The sequence below is a fragment of the Camellia sinensis genome, chromosome 7 (genome assembly GCF_055761805.1).
Source record: "Camellia sinensis isolate YWXY chromosome 7, ASM5576180v1, whole genome shotgun sequence".
Lineage (NCBI taxonomy): Eukaryota > Viridiplantae > Streptophyta > Magnoliopsida > Ericales > Theaceae > Camellia > Camellia sinensis.
The window spans coordinates 193,084,666-193,104,279 of NC_138967.1; the positions used below are offsets into that span (position 1 = coordinate 193,084,666).

Here is a 19,614-nt window from a genome sequence, read left to right on the forward strand (position 1 = left end):
CCCAATATCCAGCTCGGTTTCCCCCTTCCCACCCCCAAAAAAAAATCCCCAATGTCTTGGAAGCAAAAACCCTAATCTTAACCCAAGGGCTTGTGGCATTGTGGTAAGGCCTCGGGGTTTAAGCCCCAAGGTCACAAGTTCAATTCTCCCTTGGGCCAATCTCCTGGGCGAAGCACTGTTGGTTAGGAGGTTAGACCTCAAGGATGCCTAATCAGCTACTTGGTGTGGGTTTAATGCTCCCCACTGTGCGAGTCCTGACTTAATCGAAGCTTGCCTTGGGAGGTCAGGACAAGTTTTCAGGTTATAATCTCTTACTCGGTTAGGAGGTTAGACCTCAAGGATGCCTAATCAGCTACTTGGTGTGGGTTTAATGCTCTCCGCTGTGCGAGTCCTGACTTAATCGAAGCTTGCCTTGGGAGGCCTAATCAGCTACTTGGTGTGGGTTTAATGCTCTTCGCTGTGCGAGTCCTGACTTAATCGAAGCTTGCCTTGGGAGGTCGGGACAAGTTTTCAGGTTATAGTCTCTTACTCGGAACGGACAACAGGACACCTGGTGATCTCCTCATGGGGCGTTGCCTTGGACGTGTGGGAGGGTGGGAGGATTTCCCTGTAAAAAAAAAAAAAAAAAAAAAAAAAAAAAAAAACTAATCTTTTCTACCAAATGTCCCCATCTCTCTCTCTCGCGACTGTGAGCATGGCAGACGACGGCGTCCCAGGAAGCTCCTTTTTGAATCTCTCCGACGACCTCACAAAATCTCAATCTCGGCTAGCACCATTTGTCCTAGGGAGCTCCGCCTCGGCCTAGTTCCTCTCCGTCGTCATGGCTTCAGGAACCGGTCGGTTTTCGCATTCGCAGCTTCGCACGAGGAATCGGTAAGTTGATTGAAATTTTGAGCAATTTATGCATTCAAGTGTGTTCTAGTGTTGGACTGTTGCTTATCTGATTCACGCGAGCAATTTTTGTACCTTATGTTAACGTATTGGATTATTTGATGACTTTTGGGATGATAAGAGTAAAATGATAGATTTGGCTCATTAGGGGTAAAATATTAGGTTAAAATGAGTTGATGGTTGATTTTTTAAAAATGTTATTTTTAAAGACATGGCTTCTCTCCAATTTGATTCAAAATTCAGTCAATTTTGTGAGTGAAGTTGTAAGTTCAACAGCAGCTATAGAACTTCTGTTATAGAATTTGAATTGAAAATTTTAGGTTTTTTTTTGTTTTTGTGTGCGACTTTTAGACAACTTCTCTTTCTAATATTTTGACTTGTTCAGTTAAAAAATAACTTTTTTATCTGCTTTCTAAACATCACATGAGTCTAAATAGAAGCTAATCTGATTTTTCAAACTAACCTTGGGAGGAGTTCTATTATTTTGCTTTCTTGTGAAGTTAATATACAAAACACATATGCCAAGTAGTGAACAAAGAAAGTTATTATTGTCAAAGTTATGGAGTTGGACTTGTGACTACGTTGACCTCACACTCACAAGTGTATCGGTAGGTTTTTTTTGACCAAAGTTTAAATCCAAAGTAGTACACAAGCAAATTGGCTTTGACCTCTATGCATGTGTTGGTGCTGGTGCTACTCTTCTCTTAAAATGGACAATTGACCATGTGTAACATAGCTTTCTTCCAAAATATAAAAATTATCCACATTAGTCTTGAGAAATACACCATTTTGTCATTGATTTTAGTGTGAATCAATACTTGCACGAACCATGACTCATCCAAACAAGTCATTATATTCTATCCTCAAACAAATATATGCTTATTTGTTCCAATATACTTTTAATCACAATTGTATCTTGAGATTTTTACTTTATCAATCAATTGAAAATATATTGATAACCGGGAGACATAAATTTTAGAGTGAGAAGATCTCTCAACCACCCATTTTGCCCATCTGTTCTCTATCTCAACTTAACAAAGTCTTCCCTATAGAATTTTAATTTGTTTTGCATATAGCATTTTAAAGTTTACAATATTCAAACACTCTTCAATAATTAGAAGTTCAGTTTCTCTATCATCATTTTCCTGCAATAACATTATTGTATTTTTTATCGCAATAAGATACATCAAACAAAATATATAATTTAACGCTTCGAGTTAAAACTTGAATAAAATGGCATTTAAAACTTGAATATAATTTAACTGTTATTTTGCTTGGCCAGTTTCTGTTCTGTTTTTATTCTGTCTGGTTGCTACGTGTCTGTTGGTTCTGTAGTTTTGTTTGGACTGTTGGGTCTACTGGTTTGTAGTGCTGGAGTTCTGTTATTTTGCTTGGCCAGCTTTTGTTCTATTTTGCTTGGTCTGCTGCTTGCTAAGTGTCTGTGCTGCTGGTTGTGTTGTGTCTGTTTGGTGTTGGAGTCTGCTTGGCCAGCTTCTGTAGTTCTATAGTTCTGTAGTTCTGTAGTTTTGCAACTTTGGTGTTGGAGTCTGTTGGATGCTGGGTTGCTGGACGTGATGCTGGGTTGAGGGTCAGCTGGTCTTTATGGTTGGGCAAATCTTGTTTTTTGTTTCATTTGGTGTTTTCCACTGAGGGTCTGCTCTGTTAATCTGCTAATCTGGTGCATTTTGTGAAGCTGTATGAGAAGCTGCTAATCTGGTGCCTCTGTAGAATTTGCTAATCTGGTGCATTTTGTGAAGCTGCTAATCTGGTGCATTTTGTAAATCTGCTGCCTCTGTAGAATCTGCTAAACTGGTGCAGTCTGTTAATCTGGTGCCTTGGTTATTGATCTGGTGCCTTAGCTGCTGTTTTGTTTTTGATCTTGTTGTTCTGTTTGGTGTCTCTGTTGGTTCCTCATCAACATAGTCTTGGGTTGGTGCTGCCATTTTTTGCATCATTCCCCCCCTTCTCCTCTCTCCTTTATTGTTGTGTTTTTACCTTTGTTGTAAGGTTCTCCTCATCAATAAAGTTCTTTTGGTTAATCAAAAAAAAAAAAAAAAAATTCACACACTAAAATTACGGCCTCGTTTGGGGAGTGGCTATTTTAGTAAAAAAATCAAAAAGTTACTAAAAGTTGTCACATCACCTTTTTACTTTTCTGCACATCTTTTCGTAAAAAGTCAAAAAATTACTAAAATAGCATGTTCCCAAACGATAATTTTGGTATAATTTTGAACAAAGGCTATTGAACTATAACACAACAAGACCATTGCAGAGATTAATCCTGATCCATATTAGCTATGTATATGGCCTTTGACACATTGATAGCTCAAATGGTTCTTGTTCTCTTTGATCATATATATTATTATAGTTTCTCTGTGTTTATGTGAACGTGGCACCAAACACTCCCCTTCTGTAACTGCACTTAATGCATCCTATATGCGTAAACATGTGTGTGTGAGAGAGAGAGAATTATAAAACCACATAGACCCCATGGGGTTCCAAGCTCAATGAAAATTAGGTGTATGTTTCTCTTCAGATAGGTCCATGAACAAGCACCAGAGCACCAATAGACAACCCTCCTATCTTAATTTCAAAATCTAATGTTCCTACAACTCTCTCTCTCTCTCTCTCTCTCTCTCTCTCTATTTATATATATATACATGTATATATATATTATATAGGCATTTTATAGCTTAACCACTACACTACCTAATTTTGGGTTATTGTATACCTGGTATGTAGCTTCATTTAATAATTATTACAACGACAACAATAGATCCACGTGGCTTTCTGGATGTCGTTTTGAAAGAAAAAACAAACATCCCCATGTCATCATAGGTGCTTGTGGCCAACATGGATGTAACAAGGGACACAGGCATATGTGCTGGTGGTCAACATGGATGTGTAGAATCTGACATAATGACCTCTAATAAAACTACATGTAGTATAGTTAATGGAAATGTAGAAATTTCCTTCTCATTTAGCTTTGTATCTTTGAGTGCTCAGACCAACCTCTTCCAGTCTTGGTAATTTTTTTTTTGGTGTGTGTGTGTGTGTAGTTTGTTTTTGGTAGTTTATGGTTGCTCATTTGATCCTTTTTCCTTTTTCTTTGTTTTGTGTGTGTGGAAAGATCATGTGATGTATAATGTGTTGTCTACATTCAAAATATAGTGATATTTTTATTGGTCATGTTTTGTTAGTCATTGTCCCACACTGATCAATTTGTTTTTTTGCCTAGAGTCATACACTGAACATCACAACATTGCAAGGTTTTGAAACTTTTATGTCAAGTCTTAAAAACAAAACATTTTGCCCAAGCAAACAAGGAATTGGAGTGGATCTTGTATTAAGCTGTGTGGATAACTATGAAGCAAGGATGGTTGTAAATCAGGTAATGCTATTTTTTTTTTTTTTGATCGGCAAAAAGAATTCTTTATTGATGGAAAAAGAAAAATTACATCAATAGAGAGGAGCTTTGAGCTAAAAACAAGCTTCAACCTCCAAGTTGGTGAGAAACCAACGAGCCAACAAAACAGAGGAAAAAGAAACAAGGAAAACCAAATAGGAAAGTCACTATATCACCAAAACCAGAGCAGACAACACAGCAATCATTTAAAGCACCAATCAGATCAGGACCTGCAGTTAGTTAGGCACCAAGACAGAACAGATAGATCAGATTTGCCTTGGGCAACATTGCCATGAATTACAACGGCCCAAACTACCCACAAAAATTTTAAACCAACACTGCAGCAGATTAGATCAGATACAACAGCAGTCCTTCAAACTGATTAAATACAGCAGCAGCAGTAGATAGATCAGATAGCCCTTCAGCCAAACCACCCACCAAAATTGTTAGCCCAACACATCTGCAGTTCACTTACAACAGCCCTACAGAAACAGATCATCCTTTGCATCAGTTGCACCAGAGCAGAATCACCCAGAAACAGCAGTACACAGGTTATATCCTCAGTGCATTAAGCAGAATTTCACATTTTGCAAATTATACACCAGATCATCAACAGAATAGCAAAAGGAAGGACTAAAGGCTCTGAACCACATTGCAACCCGTGTTTTGATAAGATCACACAACTTTCCAAAATCCAACTGTGACTCGTTAAAGATGATTTCATTCCGTAGCTTCCATAACGACCAAAGCACTGCCGGTGGAATTATCTTCCAAATTACCTTCAATCTGTTTTTGCATCTAAACCCAGCCCACCATTGAATAAGACCCACCACTGACCCCGGCTGTACCCAAGATACGCCCCACCATCCAATAATATTAGACCAAACTCTCCAACTAAATGAACAACACAGCAGCATATGGGATACAATTTCCCTTTCCTTTCTGCAGAATACACAATTAACATCAGAATTGGCACTTAGGATTCCAATTCTTTGCAAATATGTAGAAGTCTTGATCCTCCCTTTCCATGCTAGCCAAGCAAAAAATTGCACTTTCGGAGGTGTTGCATTCTTCCAAATGAGCTCCACCACTTTTGCAGGCATGGTAGATGTTAACTCGCTCCACTTGTAGGCAGACGAAACAGTAAATATTCCAGATCTGTCCGCAGCCCAAGATAACCCATCTACCACCCCATACCTGAGCTCTGGAGCAGTTTGTAACAACTCCTTCATTTTCCTCAATTCTTCAACTTCCCATTGAAACAATGCTCTTCTGAAAGACAAGTCCTACTCCCCACTACCAGTACTCCTACTCTTAATCACTGCCACTGATATACCTTGCTGCATAGACACAGAGTATAATCTAGGGAATAAGTTCTTTAAACAGTCACCACCCACCCATTGATCCAGCCAAAAACTTATGAGCCTCCCATCCCCAATGGTGGTCTTTGAATTGGCCTTAAATACCTCCAGCAGCTGTGGACACTTAAAAGCCACCTTCAAAATGTCCCTCCATACCATAGAATATCTGGAATTTACATCTTGAGCTGGCCACCTAGACCCACCATTATGTGGGTACTTGCTGATAATCACTTGTTTCCAAATAGAGTCAGATTCACTCCCAAACCTCCACCACCATTTGAGAAGAAGACATTCATTCATGGTTCTCACCTTTCTAATACCCAGACCCCCGTTACTTTTGCTTTGAGTAATTTCTTCCCATTTTACCATATGAATTTTCCTTCTAAGTTCATCACCCCCCCACAAAAATCTGGACTGAATTTTATCAATCTCTTTGGCTACCCCTTCAGGTATTCTAAACAAAGATAAGTAAAACACTGGTAGTGAAGATAGCACAGACTTGATCATTGTCAACCGACCAGCGAAGGAAAGAAGCCTACACTTCCATGAAGCAAGCTTTGATTTGAATTGATCGATGACAGGTTGCCATGACCTTCTCCTCCTTGGATTAGCCCCCAATGGCATCCCTAAATACTTCAAAGGTAGTTTGTGATGCAGACAATTCAGTATGGCAGCAAAATCTTGGGTCAGGTCTTCATTAATACCAACACCACTCACTATACTTTTGTGATAGTTTATCTTCAACCCAGACAAGATTTCAAAACATCTCAATATTCTTTTGATATTAAGCACCTCCTCCCTCCTTGCCTCACAAAACAAGATTGTGTCATCAGCAAATTGTAGGTGAGTAATAGTAAGATCATTTGAACCAAATGATGCACCCTTGATCAATCCATCCTGGACAGCTTTATGCAACAGAATATTAAGACCCTCAGCTACAATGTTAAATAGAAAGGGGGATAAAGGATCACCTTGTCTGAGACCCCTTTGAGGACTAAACTCAGCTGTAGGTGATCCATTCACCAGAATAGAGATTTTGGCAGTTGAGACACATTCCTTCATCCATCTGATCCATTTTGCACCAAAACCAAAATTTGATAACATGGAGAATACAAACCCCCAATTTACTGAATCATATGCTTTCTCGAAGTCAAGCTTTAATACAACACCTTTCTTTTGCTTCTTCTTCCAATCATCAACAATCTCATAGCAATCAGGATACCATCAAGGATGCTTCTACCCCCTATAAAAGCTGATTGAGACTCACTAATGATCCTTGGTAAAACAGCTTTGAGTCTACTAGATAACACTTTGGAGAGCACTTTGTACAATGATCCAATAAGACTGATCGGCCTAAAATCACTGAGAGAATAAGGATTTTCATTCTTAGGAATCAAGGCAACAAAGGAGCTATTAATACCAAAGACCAGCTTAGAATTGGTATGAAACTCACTCATGAACTTCATCACATCCCCTTTAATTATATGCCAACATTTCTGAAACATCAAAAGGTTAAATCCATCCGGGCCAGGGGCCTTATTCCCATCACAACTCTTAATGGCTGCCATAACTTCAGATTCTGTGAACTCAGCTTCCAAAGCAACACGCTCCTCTTCGTCCCCAATAGACTTAAAAGGACCATTTAAACTTGGCCTATCAAACCATGATTCTGAAAACTGCCTCTGAAAGTGATTGAACACTTCTGTTCTAATTTCCTTAGGATCTTCAGTGAAGACCCCGTTAACCTCAATTGAGCAAAGTGCATTCCGATTCCTTCTCGTGGAGGCCATGATATGGAAAAATTTGGTATTTCTGTCGCCTTTTAGTGACCAGTTAGCTCTAGACTTTTGCAACCATACCCATTCAACCATTTTACTCAAACTCCATGCTTCGCCTTTTAACTCCCTAAGTTTAGATCTCTCTGCCTCAGTGAGTACTCTTTGCTCAGCTACCAAATCCAAGGCATGTATCTCCTCCTCCAGTTGCTTTGGTTTTGAATCCACCTTACCAAACACCTCCAGGTTCCATCTTTTCAATGCTGCTTTAAGTAATCTTAATTTCTGTAGGCATTTGAATCCAGCCCAACCCCTGACATGAGATTCAGCCCAAACTTTCTGCACAAAGTTCTTAAACTTCGGATGAAGACACCAGGCATTTAGAGACCTAAAAGGCTTTGGACCCCAATCTCTTTCATCTTCCATCATTAAAATAGGACAATGATCTGAGAGCCTTCTTGGTAAACCCCACAGTTTAAAATTAAATTTTTGCAACCAATCTGGACTGAGTAAGAATCTGTCCAGCCTGCTCCATTTGACACCATTCTGAGAATTACACCAAGTAAACTTTCTCCCCAACATTGGTAAGTCACACACTTCCAGGTTTTCGATTAGCTCGTTAAAATCCTTCATACCACCATATCTTTGGGAACAACCGACCCTCTCAGAATAAAACCGAATCTCATTAAAATCACCCCCCAAGCACCAAGGGTTAATAAAGTTTCTCTTTAAATTCTTCAAAGTTTCCCAAAATCCCTTCCTCTTAGCACCATCGGTCGGGCCATAAACATTAACAATAACACAAGCTAGACTAGAAAATAGAGTGCCAGACAAAATGATAAAATACCTGTTACAACAACAGTCCAGCATTTGAAAAACTTGTGGATTCCAGACACACAATAGTCCACCAGCTGCACCCTCTGAGTCCACCACCATATACTCCATCTGATCCCCAGGCCAACAAGATCTGACAAATTCCTCAGTTAAAGCAGGTCTCTTAGTTTCCTGAAACAGTGCCACATCCACCTTTTTTTCGAAGAGAAGTTTTTTGATTTTTCTCCTTTTCATGGACTTGCCTAGCCCTCTAACATTCCAAGATAAGACCTTCATTAACACAAATTTGCACACCAAAAGCTCCACGGCAGATACATATTATTCTGCCTTACTGCCCCTTTTACCCAGCACCTCCTTATCCTTAACTTCCAGTTCCATCAATTTGCTAATTACTTCCTCATCCTTACCTTTACATTTCAGCCCAAGCAACTTCCCTATCTTCAGAGATGCTTCTGCCTCATTAAGAAGCAACTGGCTAGAGACTGATTTGCTTGCCATGGACAATGAAATAGTTGCAGCTGCCGAACGAAAAATAGCTCCCTTCCTGAAATTCAACACTGATCCAACCCCTATTTGTATGTTTCCTTTTTTCTTCCTCTGGTATTTCACCATCCCTTTACCTTTCTCTTTTATGGTAGTCTTCCTTGTTTGATCTGCCACTGCCAGAGAACATGTTGCTACACCGTAGGTCTCCTTTACCACACTGTCAAGAGCTTCTTTACCTTTGCTATTTTGGATTTCATCCTCCTCTATTAGCTGATCGTTTGGATCACTTAACTCTGAATATCTATGGCCTAGGGTGTTACCACACTGTAGGACATGGGCCTTATGTAATAACACCTCTAAGTTAAGCCCAGGTGCATTTTTTTTCTGGCCCACTAAGACTCTTCATAAAACCTGGAGTAACAACATCATCTGCTACAATCTGGTTACCTTCAATTTGAATCTGAATGGGAGTTGGCCCTGATTTGACTGACAGACATCCGCATGCTTCACCTCCACCTCCAGGTTGCTTCGGCAAACAGTCCAGCTACCCTATCGACATGATGGACTCCTCAACCCTAGATATACTTAGCTTCCTCTGTTGTCCATCAGTAGCCGTATGATCATCATTTCCTACCCTTAGCCCCTTTGCCCCCCCAACATCTGTGTTATCCAGCTCACCACCACCGTGGCCCTCCACATCAGCTACATCTTCACCCTCCTTGCTCCCTACAACGGATCTCTGCTCTTGATCCTACTCCTCACCATTTGAATTTGAATTTGCCATTTGGGGCTGTTCACTACAACATTTACATTGCTTGTATATCACCTCTGAGATTACCACCTGTTCTTCACACACCTTGACTGGAAAATCGATTCCCTTGCATCGCAGAGTAATGGTTGTGTTTATGGACTCCATACACTTAGTAGCAATCCTCACCTTACCACTGTGAAAAGACATCATTCTGGATGTATCCTCATCAATGCCTATGACTTCTCCCCATGCCCTTCCAATGCTACTGAACGTTTTGCTACTCCAGAGATTCAGAGGAACACCATAACAAGTGAGCCATACAGATCTTTCTTGATCAAGGATCATCCCCTGCTGCCATACCTTGACGGATTCGCACCATGACTGACTCCACTCCTCCATCGATTTGAGCTTCTCTTTCAAGGAGCCCGCTGATTCAAACGTTAGCACAATATCTCTTCCCCCTCCATCTCTAACGTAAACATTTCCCATTCCTCTGTTCTTCAATTCCTCTTTGAACTCCCCCGCAAGTATGTGAGGTTTCAATCGAACAATCGCACTTTCATACAACCAACCATTACCCTCCTCGTAAGTTTGGATACTAATGTTTGAATTTGAAGCCAGCCCTGAACCAGTCAATATTTGTGCATAAGACTTTCCCTTTTGTATTGTATTTGTAACTCTGCTGGTTGTGGCAAAATCCCGTCTTTGTAGCGTGTCCGTACCTTTGCTGGTTGTGGCAAAATCCCTTCTACCAACTGATGTAATTACTGGTTTCTGGTTGTCCTCCTTTCCTTGAACAAAATCTGCTATCTTCACTTTCAAAGCTCTGTTATCGCACCAGGTACCATGAGCTTTTTGGACCGCCATGTTCGTTGCCACTGGACATGCGTAACGGACAAACCCAAATCTTGATCTAGTCACCTTTCTCCTTTTGTTAGGGATGAACACATCCTTCACTACCCCAAAATTGGTGAATATGTTATACAACCCTTTTGGGTCCATAGATTCTGGGAGATTATCCACAAAGATCGTGTGAATCTCATTACCGAGATCTGAATTCCTACCACCCTTACCACCATACTTGCGCAGAACCGGCTTCCACCCTCTGTCTTGCATCATCAAGCCTTCCTGTAAATCAGGTAATGCTATAACAGGCAGTATTTAATCTTTTGATAGTTGTGATTTAGCCATTTGGTTAATAGTTTATTATATTAATGAGGGAGTAATCTTGCTATGTTGTTTGAAATTTAAGAATAAAATATTTAGCTAATTTAGTTGCTATTTTACAGGCTTGCATCGAATTGAATCAGACATGGATGGAGTCTGGTAAGAAACATTTTTTTAAAAAAATTCGTGAGGGAACTTGTCTGATCTTGTTGTGCAAAAATCAGTTGAATATGCTGGCATGTAGTGAAAAGGTTAGAATTCTATTTGTTACTCAGATGGATTGGGACGGTATCTTTTTCTTCCTTGGAATATCATCCAGTATAGTTGTATTCTGACAGGTGTCTTGCAGTCTATGTTAGGTTAGACAAATTGGTACAGTGAATTAATGCTTGAAAATTTGTTTTCTATATTTCATTGGCTATCAGCTCAGGTGAGATACTATATATGGTTTGACAAAAATAGTGGTGTAGCATGTTGATGTGGAATAACATGACAGGAGAAAATTGGAATTTAACTTGAGAATTTTATTGATGTATTGAAATGAACTGTGAACCCAATTAAGTTACACTCACACTTTATAATTCCCTTCCAATTTAACGGGATTTAGATTCTCAATCTTAATTAAGTTACACTTACACTTTATAATAAGCACTTAATGGTTATGCATTAATTCATGTGGGATTTGATGCTATAGTAGTTAAATTTTTATTTTTGTATTTGATTGAGATGTTTAATTATCCATGTGGGATTTGATGACTAACAAAAAAAATGTTGTATTTGATGTTATAGTAGTTAAATTTTTATGTTTTTTTGTAATTAACATTAACACATAATTATATTGTCATTAATTATTTTTATTTTTATTTTTCAGATATTTCCCATATAGGAGTGTGCTTCTTGTGGAATGTATGCCTGTGGAGAATGTGGTTAATTTTTGTTTTTGCTATTGTTATCTACGAAGAATGATGAGAAAAACATTTAATTTTGGTTTATGTTATTTTGAATTATGAACAAAATCATGTATGTAAACATTATATATGTATTATGGAACATTACGTAGTGGGATAATTTTGTTGATGTGTAATTATTAATGGAAGAATATTTTATTATGGAGAAATTGTTATTTTTATACAGGAATTTTTATATTATTATGCAATTATTATGTAGAAATTTTAATATTTTTAATAATTTTATTGCAGGATGTTTTTTTTCTTTTTTGTGACGGCACTACACCGTCGCAAAAAACAGAAAATTTTAATATTTTTATTGATTTTGTTATAGGTTTTACTTTTTGCAACGGTACTAAACTGTCACAAAAAATAGAAATTTTCTTATTTTTTTAATATTTTTTACGACGGCAGTACACTGTCACAAAAATAGAAATTTTCATATTTTTAATACTTTTTGCGACGGCATCACACTGTTACAAAAATAGTGTTCTTGTCGTTGCAAAAAAAAGACTATTAGCGGCGGCATTTTTGGACGTCTCAAATAATATTTTTAGCGACGGTAAAATAGTGCCGTTGCAAAAAATCAAGAAATTTCAAACATTATTAGCAACTGCAAAGTGCCGTCGCAAAAGGCAACAATGTCGTCGCAAAACATGAGTGCCGTCGCAAAAACTCTTTTGCAACGCTCCCAGTTGCGACCTCCCTCTTGCCGTCACAAAAAGTCATTTGTCGTCGCAAAAAGTTTTTTGCGACGGCATTAGGAGTATTAGCGACGACATTTTACCGTCGCAAAAAGCTGAAATGTTAGTAGTGTTTGTGTTTTTTTTTTTATTTTTCTATAATAAATAGGTATCGATAAAAAAATATTTGTGTTTTTTTGTTTCTATTTTTATTTTCTACTTTATAATTTATTAAATATTCATTCCAGATTTATTACAATAACTTTTTTTTACAAGATGAAAGGTTAACACCTTCACAGTTACAATCTTTTTTCCAACACAATCTTCAAAGTTTGTAAGTAATTTTTTCATTTATTTTTCAATATGATGATTGTATTTTTAATCTGATTGAGTTTTTTTACTAACATTGTTTTTTGAAAAAAAAAATGATTGTGTTTTTTAAATATCAATCAAAAAAATTTGCAATTAAAGGGTACAGAATTTCCAATGCACCATCATTATAGATTTGAGGTAGTTGATCGTATTTTCAGAGATATACTAAATGGTTCAGAATTTTGTTCAAGTGATTGTGTATTTGGTAGAAAACTAATGGTGGTGACTTCAGACAAATTTTACCTGTAGTACAAAAAGGTAGACGGGAAGCCACAATTGCAATTTCGTTGAAGGAATCGACTATTTGGAATCATTGTCGTTGTAATGCCTCAAAATAAATGCAATATACCATCCGAGACGATAAGTAAATAACCACATAAATCAGAGTATGATGTCCTTCTATTACATAAGATTTGATTGTACAAAAGGGTGACACATACGATATACATTCATGAATAGTACCTCCTGAATCTACAACATGTATTACGAATCAGTAAAAAGAAACAAAAGCTAAACAACTAACCATATGCCTTAAAGGCTTACATCTTTCTAAGTCAAGGCTTGGGTACATCGAAAATGAGTCTTAAGCTCAATACAAATAAAACCCTAGGCTTATACAAAAGTGAATACAAAATAATAAAACTGAGCCTTTAGCTCCACAGTCTTCCCAAGCTAAGTCCTTGGTGGAGGTATATCACCAGCACTTGAAAATGGTTTTTCCCAAATAGGGTAAGCCAAAGCCCAGTAGAAATAATCTAACACAATAAATGAATTTTAACAAAGATATAAGGGTGAAATATATATGTAATGCTTATGTCAAAAAGGCTTTCATTTTTTTTTTCAAAATCATGCCATGCTCAATTTATATCACAATTCTCAAATCATGTCCTCTACCATAGGAAACAAGGGGGAATTCTCAAACCAGTACGACCTTTTATGGATATTTCGTCCGCGGGAAACCGTCAAACAGTACTCATGTAAACGTAGTCTATACAAGCACTATTATTGCCATTTTACGAATATTTTGTCTACGGGAATCGGCACCCATGTATACGCTCGTTTTTCGAGACTTTCACCCTGGACACACATGCCAACTTAATTTGATAATGCACACATCTTTCCAACATTCACTCATTTTTCTCAAATTTATATACATATGCAATGTATTAAATGAGCAACAATGTTCAATGTACATGGATAAGAAATTAGTTTCAATTCACCTAATCCTCATGCAATTTTTACAACAATCATAGCTATCCTCCACCGATAGCCCAAAATAGATATTTCCAAATAGATATAAAATCCACAATACAGATAAACTTTTCAAATTTCAAGGTGAGTGATAATACAAATCCCACTCCACCATCCATATCAATACGCATTCAATTTCACATTTGTAACAGTAATTTGATTTATTTATACAAAATAAATATTTGAAACATTTAGAGTAAAACCCTTTTTTCTTCCAAAATCCAATCCAAGTATCACAATCAACAATTTTGTCGCAACTTAACCTCATTTCCACTCCCACAACCATTTTCCATACACTCATTTGAAAACTCTTCTTGTGATTTTAAACCAAAATCCTAGGTTTGTTCAAAATCCTCCAAAATAACAAGTACTAATATAGAACTCTAATTCCTAAGCCTAAAATCCTAAACCAAAAAGGAAAACACAATATATATTCTCACAACCTAGTCTAAGGAAAACACCGCCAAGATTTTTCATTCTCTTTCACCAACATTATCAAAGTAAGGCTTTAGACATTACAGTCTATGGAAAATTCATTTCATCAAAGCAGACTTCAAATGTAGTTTGTGTGTTATCCACAAGCCAACATGAGGCATATTTAAGGAGGCAATTCAAGTGGCAGTAGATAGTTAAGGCTATGTTCATAGTGATATTGTTTCATCCGGGCAATAGCAACTAACAGTTAGTTAAGTTTGAATAACTAGAGGTGGAGGTTTGACATAGACTGTTTGACTAAAGAAACTCGGAGCATCATTGATCTCATTAACATTACTAAACCTAGATTTGGGTTTCACTAGCAATGATATAGGATTAGAAGTCGTCTTCGTTCTGGCCTAGTGAATATTGGTGAAATAACTTGGCTAGACCGAGGTTGAGGCCAAGCTGGCGGTTTAGCTCGGCGATGCCATTTATTATTCTGTAAGAATTGGTGCTGAGTTGGATTGGGTATATTCTAGTCTACCTTAGGAATTCACAAAGAAGTGGTTGAACAGAGAATCGGAGTCCGGCTTCTACAATGGAAAGGACGGTGAACGGAACGAAGCCCTATTTTCTCCATGGAGTTATGTCTAGCTCGGCTAGTGAAAGGTGGACGTCATCAGGGATGTTGTAGTCCTTGCGGAATTCGGCAATAGCCCTTGGTGAGTGTACTAGGAATCTATATTTGCCTATGTGGACTTAAATTATGTATAAATTAGCTTGGTGTTGAGATGGTGTTGAGTATCTCGGTTGAGTGTTCAAAGGAGTGCCTGGCCAACCTAAGTCAGTCTGCAAAGTGAAAAGGAAAAGTGTTAAGCACAGATCGTTGGACTGTGTTAAGTACAAAGGCAAAATAAGTATAAGCCTAGCTCGGCTACGTGGAATACTATCTGTTCTTAGTTTAGTTGGTGCAAAGGACTTTAGCTTGGCTAAATGAAATGGAAGGTTCTTAGACCGGTTGAAACTTGAGGTGTGGTGTGAAGTCCTAGTTCGGTCATTAGGGGAGTTATTTAGTTTGGCTGGGTGCACACCTAAAATACAAACAAGTTCCCTAGTTCGATTGTACCTAAGCCTAGGGTGGCCTAAACAGATTTTAGCTTGGTTACACCACGATTCTAGATTCAAACTTTATGTTTTTTGAAACCAGAGGGTGTGTTCTTAAGCATGAGCCTATGGTTTGGGGGTCTGGTTTTTGGTACTATCTGTTCTTACCCATTTCATCAAAACTACAAGAGTTTGTTTTGTAAAATATATGTATATATACGTCTACACTATATATATTCACGAAATAAACAGAAAAAATGAGGATTTGAGTCACTTACAGTCTTGGAATAAGAGGATGAAGTTCCAAACGATTAAGATGCCAGACAGGAGCACAAACTTTGCAGATACAGTGTTGAGGAAAATGGAGGCTCAGAGGGTAAAGAGGGGGAAGATGAATAATGGTGTGTTTTGTTCAAAGAATGGGTTTTTTTTGTGTAAAACATGAGTTTGGGCGGGACTGTTCAAATTTTGTGAGGTACGATGGTGACTATGGTAACTATAATTAACCAATAAAGGCTTGCCACGTGTCCAAGAGAATCATAAGCGATTCAATTATGCAGCGACTGAAAAGACGTTTTTTGACTGGACAAATTGGTAGCCCGGTGACAATTTAGCTCGGTTGAAGGTCTAAAGTTTTAGCTCGGCTGGTAATAGGTAATCCCAATCATGCTACGCAGATGGAATTAAGGGGCAATTGAGAGTGAGTTTTTATGTGCAATAGGGCCGAGCTAGGCCAAGGCGTGGTAATGGACTGTTCTAAGGGCCGCGTAAAAAAAGCTGAGTGAAGAGGACCTTGTTGTTAGCTCTGTCCAAATATGGTTACAGTCACCACGGTCAGAGTGGTGATAATTAGCTCGGTCATCGCATTTGGAGCCGAGATGTTTTGGGCTTCTTTAGATGGACCTTGCTCTTGATAGCTCGGTCCAAGCTTGCTGGAGTTAGTTCGGTCTCAACAGACAAAACTGAGGTATAAGTGAACAAAAGCCGAGCTATGTGTTACATGTGAAGGCACTGGATTGAATATGACAAAGGGCTAGTGTTAGCTCGTTAGGGTAAAACCATCTCACTTGGTTTAAGCAGTGAGGGGGGTGTTGAGGGATAAGCATTATCTTTCAAGAATGTGATTCCTAGGAAGACTCTACATTGAGGAATAAGAGTCCTACTAGGATTGTGCCAGGTAAAAGTTATAAAAGCTCACAGCAGAACCTATGTAGAGGTAACACAACTTTGATTCCCGAATACACTGAGCTTTTGTCTATTTGTCTATTTTGCTAACTTAGGCATCGAAGAGGTATCCAATACACATTCGCCGGCTAGCTCACGTTTGTGTTTTCAGGGAGTAAAGCGACGACGTTTGGAGGAGCGCAGACTTGATTAACAGGATTATATGAGAAGATAATTTCGTACTCGTACAAAAAGAATGAAAGATATATGTGATACTCCTGTTCCGTAATATGCTAATTGGTCCTTAATTTGAGTATAATTAGGTGTTTAACATGATTTTATGTGCCATTATATGAATATATGTGATTTTGAAGTTTTATCTGTTCACCGCAGGAATATCTATTTGAATAATCTGCTTTGGAAATTAAATTGAGGGCCTTATCGGCTACAAAACCCGAAATTGATTACGCCATTGGGGAACTTATGGTGAAATTTAATTAGAAATTGATTCTGGTCAGATTAAATTGATTTAATTGATGAATTGAGTACCCAATTTTTTTTATGTTGAAATAATATGTGAGAGGGGCTATTATAAACCTTATTAAAACCAATTCCTTCCCTTTACATTGATTTTGGCTGATCAACTCTAAGAGAAGAGGAGGGCCGGCTATTAGAGAGAGGAAGGGGAGAAAAATCTAAGTTTTGCTCTTGATCCTTGAATGCCTTGAAGATAACACAAGAATTGCCATAGAGTGTGAAGATTAAACTCCTTGGTGAGTAGTTCATGTAAATTTTTAACTATCATTTTGTGAATTCAAGGTTGAAAGAGGGTCTAGAGCATGGAATTGTCAGATCATAAGGAAATTGAGTTGAATTCGTTATAATGGAGACCCATATATGCATGCATGTGTGTGATTGTCTTGAATGTTGCATGTTTTGAACTCAAAGGGGTATGATCCATGTAAATTGTAGTTGAAACTCATGTTTTGATCACCAATTGTGCATATAAGTTGAGAATGTGGCTAATTCATCACATGCATGTACAACTTGAGAAGATATGAGCTTGAATGCATGAGTTTGTTATGTTGGTGTTGAGTATGGCATATTTTGGGACATGCATGTAGATAAATCAAGAAATTGAGCCTCATGATGTTATAATCTTGCATTGGTGCCATGTTAGTATGATATATTTGAGATTTGGGCCATTGCATGCAAGTAATGTAGCTGGGAATTCGAATTGGAGCTCAAGAACTCAATCTGGAAAACCCAGATTTTTTTTATGTCCGCTCGAGTGGGGGAAGAGCCGCTCGAGCGGGAAAATCGTGCTCCCAGCACTTTTTGCAGAGTTGGATGTCCGCTCGAGCGTGATATTTCACGCTCGAGCGGGGAGCTTTTGTAGACAGGCCTTCCGCTCGAGCGCTCTATCCCACGCTCAAGCATATTTTTCATGCAACCAGTACTTTTGCAGGCCTTAAGGGTCCGCTCGAGCGGGGAAGTTGACGCTCGAGCGGGGACCCTGTTCTCTGAAATTTTGTATACTCGTTCTGTGTTTTGTTTTCCGTTCTCTTTCACTTGTAAGTACTCTTAGGCATATGCTAAGCATTGTAAATGAGTTAATAAGATAAGAATAAAGCCTAAAGAGGAATATGTGAATCAAAGAATGGATTGAACTGTTAGTGACCCTCTTGTGTTCATGAAATGTGTAGGGTCAAGCTCCAGGGCAAATCCACAAGCCGATCACTGTGAGTAATATCGATATTTGAATAATTGTGAATGTCCAATTGTTTATTCCCTTATAAGTTTTATGATTTGCTGATTGGGATTGCGGACAAAAAGCTGACATGAAAATAATTGGACCTAAGGTCGTTTTGATAGAAATGAATGGACCAGAGGTCGTTTTGATAGAGATGAGTGGACCAAAGGTCGTTTTGATAGAAATGAATGGATCGGAGGTCGTTTTGATAGAAATGAATGGACCGAAGGTCGTTTTGACATGAATGAGTGGACCGAAGGCCGTTTTGACACGAATGAGTAGGCCGAAGGCCGTTTTGCCACAAGTATATGGGCCGAAGGCCGTTATGACATAAATGAGTGGGCCGAAGGCCGTTATGACATAAATGAATGAGCCAAAGGCCAGTATGTTTGGAACTACAGTCACTCGATCTAAACCTTGCATAAATGTACATATGTTAAGTAGGAATATGAATTGGGCCCAAGGCCGTTTGGAGTATGTTGTCTTGCATATTGTTTATATGATTTCTGTAATTGATATTATTCACTGGGCTATCGCTCACGCTCATTCATGCGTTTGTAGGTGAGCCGAGGGAAGTCCAAACCCAGCCCCAGTGAAGTCTGCCAGGAACAACATGAGTTTTGAGAAAGTCAGCCTTGTGTCTCACGCACGAGACCTATCCTTGCCATTTTGTTATGTAACTATATTTTGTCTTGCTGGCAAGGACTTTATGTATATTTGTAAATAGTTTGTCATGGGTTGACTTAGTTGGATGACCCTGTCTGTAAAGAATTTTATGATACTGTACTTTTGACGTGGGTTATTAACGTATATGAGTATGGTTTGTTTTGAAGTGCATATAAGCACGACTCTATGGACAAAGTTTTTGATTATTGCTTCCGTTTGGCCACTTTACTCTGTTGAGTTATGTCTATTTTGGTTTGAGGCCGCAGGTAATCTCAGGATTACTGGCCGGTTACGTCCTTAACCCATAGGGGCAGGTTCGGGTCGTGACAGAGTGGTATCAGAGCACGAGTTAATAACTCACACACTTGTCCAAAAAGAGCAATAAGTGTCTAGACAAGATCTAGGATGCATTCATGTGATAAATATGAATTTGAAAGCATTGATTATATGCCTAAATGTTTTGATATGAGCAATTACGTGTGTAAGTTGTGAACTACTTGCATTGGAAATTATCTGGGAATATGTGCTTTCTAGTGTGTGCATATTTGTGTACCTTTTGTATGAAATATAATGCAAGTTTAATCAG

At 38.3% G+C, this 19,614-nt stretch overlaps 1 non-coding gene across 1 annotated transcript; it reads left to right on the top strand.

The window, feature by feature from the left end:
* The first annotated feature begins 644 nt into the window (after nucleotides 1–644).
* Nucleotides 645–11,778, top strand: LOC114266559 (uncharacterized). Its single transcript, XR_014336647.1, has 4 exons — nucleotides 645–873; nucleotides 4,130–4,282; nucleotides 10,794–10,830; nucleotides 11,543–11,778. It is a non-coding gene; the product is annotated as an uncharacterized LOC114266559 (transcript).
* The last annotated feature ends 7,836 nt before the right edge of the window (nucleotides 11,779–19,614 follow it).